Source organism: Eulemur rufifrons, chromosome 18 (genome assembly GCF_041146395.1).
Source record: "Eulemur rufifrons isolate Redbay chromosome 18, OSU_ERuf_1, whole genome shotgun sequence".
NCBI lineage: Eukaryota > Metazoa > Chordata > Mammalia > Primates > Lemuridae > Eulemur > Eulemur rufifrons.
This window is the reverse complement of record NC_091000.1, coordinates 22,677,464-22,683,463: the sequence shown is the minus strand read 5'-3', so window position 1 is coordinate 22,683,463 and position 6,000 is coordinate 22,677,464. Positions and strand designations below refer to the sequence as shown.

The 6,000-nt window shown below is 33.0% G+C and overlaps 1 pseudogene; it reads left to right on the top strand.

Moving 5' to 3' along the window:
• Positions 1–3,827: 3,827 nt before the first annotated feature.
• On the top strand, positions 3,828–5,482 carry LOC138398627 (mortality factor 4-like protein 1 pseudogene; annotated as a pseudogene).
• The last annotated feature ends 518 nt before the right edge of the window (positions 5,483–6,000 follow it).

Sequence of the window (6,000 nt, the reverse complement as noted above, 5' to 3'; positions counted from 1 at the left end):
AGGGTAAAACATAAAATTCATCAAGAAAGTATGTATTTTTTTTAAATACTTGGAGTGACAAAAATGTGATTACTACATATCATTTATTTAACAATTTATCCATCCATCCATCTATGTATGTATCTATCCATCCATACCTATAGACCGAAAATACTGGCATATTTAAAGAAGAAATAGACATATCCATAATTAAAGAAGACAAAAATAATTAGCATACAGATGATTTTGACAAGCTGCATTTGACAGACAAATTTACCATATGAAAACTAACAACTGAAAAATATGCATTCTTTAGAGTACAAAAAAAGTAAAAAATTGTGTTAAAACATTTCAAAAGATTGATGCTATAAAACACAACTTTCTTTTTTATCATAATACAATTAAATAAAGAAGCAAGATAACTAAAAATTCCATATATTAATAAATTAAGAATTACTTTTATAATGACATTTGTAAAAGACAAATTTTAATGGGAATCATAAAATATGTAAACAGAAAAATTATAATAACATTAAATAATAAAATTAATAAATGTAACTAAAACATACTTTATATGAAATGTTATAATGTAAATGTTTATTAGTGCAAAGAAAGAACCTAGAAAATATGAGCTAAATACCTAAGAGGAGAAAGAGAATAAATACTGACTGGAGTACAAATGAAATTTAAATATAAGAAAACATAAAGAAATTAAAAATACTGAGCTGGGCACAGTGCCATGTGCCTGTCGTCCCAGCCACTTAGGAGGCTGATGGAATTGGTTGAGCCAGAAATTTGGGGCTGTAGTGTGTGCTATGATCATGCCTGTGAATAGCCACTGTACTCTAGCCTGGGTGATACAGTAAGATCCTGTCTCTAAAAAAATAAGTAAATAAATAATAAAAATCTACAATAGAATATATGACTTAGAGGGTGATCCTTCGAAAGAACTTATGAAACTGGCAAAGCACTGATTTTCAGGAAAAAAAGAGACAAATTATATACAATGCTAGGAATAAAAAAGAGAATGTAATATAGGTAATGTAGTTGCCTTTGTTTGCATACATAATGTTTCATTTAAAAATTACACCAATTACTTTAAAAAGATCAGTCAAATAAATGAGATTCTAAATAAACATTCACTTGAAAATCTGACTAAAAATAAGTTAAAAATCAGATTTACTTTATTACTTTAAGAATATTGATTAAATCTTGCAAGAAGGAACTAAGGCCAGATATTATTTTTACAAACAAGTATGTATTCAAAAAACAAGTAATCTCATTTTCTATTTTTTCAACCCAGAATGTATAAAATGGAAAATATTCCCCAACTATTTTTATTAGATTAACACATCTTGTAGAGTAAAACCTACAAGGACATCATGTAAAATTTTTACAGGTAACTTCACTTATTAAAATAAATGCAAAAAGTTTTACACAATTTAAGAAGCAGGATCTAGTGAATCTAAAGTAAAAGCATATCAGTAACAAATTATGTTTATTTTGAAAATGTTGAGTTGGTTTAACGTGAAAAAAATCAATTGAGATATTGTATCACATTAAAAATTGATGAAGATAAATCATAACATCATCTCAATAGAAGAATAAAATATATGGAAAAATTCAACATTTTTCTGTGATTAAAATTTTTAGAAACAAAAATAACTAGAAATAAAAGATAACCTTCCTAATTTGATAAATGAATAGTTTCCTACAAAAATCTCTTTCAAAATTCTGCATTTAATGGTGGAACATTGAAAGCATTTTTTTAATTTCAGCATATTACGGGGGTACAAATGTTCAGGTTACATATTGCCTTTGCCCCACCTAAGTCAGAGCTTCAAGCACATCCATCCCCCAGACTGTGCACACTGCACCCATTAGGTGTGAATATACCCATCCGCCCTCCCATCTGCCGGACACCCAATGAATGTTATTACTATATGTGCACTTAAGTGTTGATCAGTTAATACCAATTTGATGGTGAGTACATGTGGTGCTTGTTCTTCCAGGCTTGTAATACTTCACTTAGTAGAATGGGCTCCAGCTCTTATGCAGAATAATACAAGAAGTGCATTATTTTTAAGAATGTACAGTAATACATCATTTTAAGAGTTCTCATGCTCGTCACTTTTGTCCATCACTTCAGTGAAGAGTGTAATTCACATAGATGAAAAAAAAGAATGAAAAGTTTCAGAAAGAAGGAAACAATTATCATAAAATACAGACAATATTATTTTCTAAACAGAAAACTCAAATGAATCTATGGATAAAATTATAGGGAACTATTGAGTTTTGAATGTTTGCTTCATGCAAAAACAATGGAGAGTGCTACTTTAATTGCAGTATTTTAACATGGCGCTTATGCTCTAAAAATTGACCCAATCATGGTATAATTTCTTAGGAATATTTTTTCATTTTTTTTTAGTCCTGCAGTAAATGACTAAAATAGATCTTTAAATTATGATCAGATACACATAGTTCCAAAATACATTTCAGACATAAAACATAAAAGACTTAACCAATCTTTGACATAAACAAAATCAGATTATATGCCAGTCAATTTTAAATGTAGTAAAAGCACATTTTCATATTATAAGAATAACACAGTTTCAATATACGCAATACACAGTTCAAGAAAATCAAATTTTTTTTCATTTTTTTGCTGAAATTTAACAAACCAGTTATTTTTTCTCTTAAACTGTATTAAAATCAAGGTCAACTTGTGACCACAAACTTTGTATAGGAGAAAGATAGAATAAAGATAAGGAGACAGTCTTTTTCCCCTTTAAAGATTAAATGTAAAATTCCTTAAGCTAAAAATTTATTGTAATTTAGTTAATTATGTAAACATTAACTGTTGAAAAATGATTTAAACAGTAGTCAATTATAACAATTTAGATGTATCTTATCTCTTAATATTCAACATATTATTTTAAGACAATTTATTTCAGGGAAAAGACTAGAATAATTTATAGATAGGTATATGAAATTAACAGTATTTCTGTGTGTGTGCAGTGAAGTGTAATCCAGTCTTGGCATTATAGTCTACCTGCTTAACACAGCAATGAATTTCTAGGGAACCTTGAAGGCACATGGCTTTTAAATTATTCTTGCTGCCAGTTGAATCTGTTTATATTCTCATTTGGACTTCCATATTAGCAATGATTTCTGCTTTATATACCTACTGCATCTTTTAATGGTAACATAATCTGGTAGATACAATGTGAAACTCCTGCAGAAATTACTATTTATGCTAGGTATAAATAGGAGTGGTGCCCAGAGTGGCTGGAATTTTGCTAGCAAGAATAAAATCAATGAGAATGAGAGAAGGAAACAGAGAGTCAGAGAGACAGAGAGACAGAGAGACACAAAGTGTGGTTTTCAGAGAAAACTGTGGAAAAGAAGATAAGGAATTGCCTCATTAAAACATGAAAAATTACAAATGCGAATTTTTCAATTATTCAAATAATTGTATAATAGGATGGCGTCACAAATCTTGCAGTGCTTCTAAACTTGATTTAAAATGCAAAGTTTATGTAATAATTAATATTAACATAACTATTTTCTTTTTTAAATGTTTAAATGAATATTACTCAAGTGTCAAAGCAAATATACAGATGGCTGCAACAGCTGATCCAGAATCTTTACCACAGGAAAAAAATTGACTTTTAAAAAATATAGCAACTTAATGTACCTGGTCAGGTATTAATCAATTATGCTGGAAATTTGTTAAACTTGCTGAAAACATCTTAGATTTTAAAAAGACAGTATATTTTCAAAACAAGTTCTTGGGGCCCGGGATGTAGAGCCGGCGGTGCCTGACGGCGCGTCTGACGCGGAGTTGGGTGGGGTGGAGAGTAGGGAGCGGTAGTCGGGGGTGGTGGGAGAAGGAGGAGGCGGCGAATCACTTATAAATGGCGCCGAAGCAGGACCCGAAGCCTAAATTCCAGGAGGGTGAGCCAGTACTGTGCTTTCATGGGCCTCTTCTTTATGAAGCAAAGTGTGTAAAGGTTGCCATAAAGGACAAACAAGTGAAATACTTTATACATTACAGTGGTTGGAATAAAAATTGGGATGAATGGGTTCCAGAGAGCAGAGTCCTCAAGTATGTGGACACCAATCTGCAGAAACAGCGAGAGCTTCAAAAAGCCAATCAGGAGCAGTATGCAGAGGGGAAGATGAGAGGGGCTGCCCCGGGAAAGAAGACATCCGGTCTGCAGCAGAAAAATGTTGAAGTGAAAACAAAAAAGAACAAACAGAAAGCCCCTGGAAATGGAGATGGTGGCAGTACCAGCGAGACTCCTCAGCCTCCTCGGAAGAAAAGGGCCCGGGTAGATCCTACTGTTGAAAATGAAGAAACATTCATGAACAGAGTTGAAGTTAAAGTAAAGATTCCTGAGGAGCTAAAACCTTGGCTTGTGGATGACTGGGACTTAATTACCAGGCAAAAACAGCTCTTTTATCTTCCTGCCAAGAAGAATGTGGATTCCATTCTAGAGGATTATGCAAATTACAAAAAATCTCGTGGAAACACAGATAACAAGGAGTACGCTGTTAATGAAGTTGTGGCCGGGATAAAGGAATACTTCAACGTGATGTTGGGCACTCAGCTGCTCTACAAATTTGAGAGGCCACAGTATGCGGAAATCCTTGCAGATCACCCCGATGCGCCCATGTCCCAGGTGTATGGGGCACCACATCTACTGAGATTGTTTGTACGAATTGGAGCGATGTTGGCCTATACACCTTTGGATGAGAAGAGCCTTGCTTTATTACTGAACTATCTCCATGATTTCCTGAAGTACCTGGCAAAGAATTCTGCGACTTTGTTCAGTGCCAGTGACTACGAAGTGGCCCCTCCCGAGTACCACCGGAAAGCCGTGTGAGACGCTCGCCGTGTTTGGATCTCTGTAAACACATCTTTGTTCTCAGTCTTTCTCCTGTACAAACAATGTACTTTGAAGATGTTAGTGTATAACAGAATTGATGTTTGTTTTCTGTTTGATTTTAAACAGAGAAAATAAAAGGGGTTATAGCTCCTTTTTTCTTTTCTTACTTTTTTTTTCATTTCAAAGTTGCTACCAGTGTATTCAATGATGGACAGCAGAGAGACATGCTGTAGAGTGTTTATTGCTAGTCGACAAAGCTGCTTCTGAATGCTGGTGGCTCTCTCCTTTGACACTACGCACTTTTATAATACGTGTTAATGCTACATGGCAAATGCGCTGACTCCTAGTGCCAAAGGTTCAACTCAGTGTCTATAACTGAACACACTCACCCATTTGTGCTCCTTTTTTTTTTTATGGTGCTTAAAGTAAAGAGCCCGTCCTTTGCAAGTCATCCATGTTGTTCCTTAGGCATTTTATCTTTGCTCAGATTGTTGAAGAATGGTGGCTTGTTTCATGGTTTTTGTATTTGTGTCTAATGCACGTTTTAACATGATAGACGCAATGCATTGTGTGGCTAGTTTTCTGGAAAAGTTGATCTTTTAGGAATTGTTTTTCAGATCTTCAATAAATTTTTTCTTTAAATTTCAAAAAAAAAAAAAAAAAACAAGTTCTTAATCATTTTCACAAGGAAAAATATCCACCTACTCTCTGTATTATATGTAGACAGATATGTAACTGAGTCCATGAATACTACTCAAGGATTGTATTGGCTCCGCATAGGCATAGACTTATTAAAATTTTATTTAAATAATGTATGATGAATATTAACAAGCCCTATATTTGCACGTATGACATTCTAATTGGTCATTTATTGTTTTTTTCTTAATTAACTCTTGAAAATTAATTTTGAGAATATTTTATATAATTTTAAGTAAACCTTGATAAAAAGAATTAAGGAGACTTCCAAAGGGGGGAGAGAGCAGGGTACAATAGTACATATTATGTTGAGAGAGCATAGTGCAATAGTACATATTATGTTTGCTTATTTATACAATGTAGAATAGCTTAAAATATAGTGGTTATTACTTTGAAACAAAACAAACGTGTTGACTCTATTGCATATGCATGT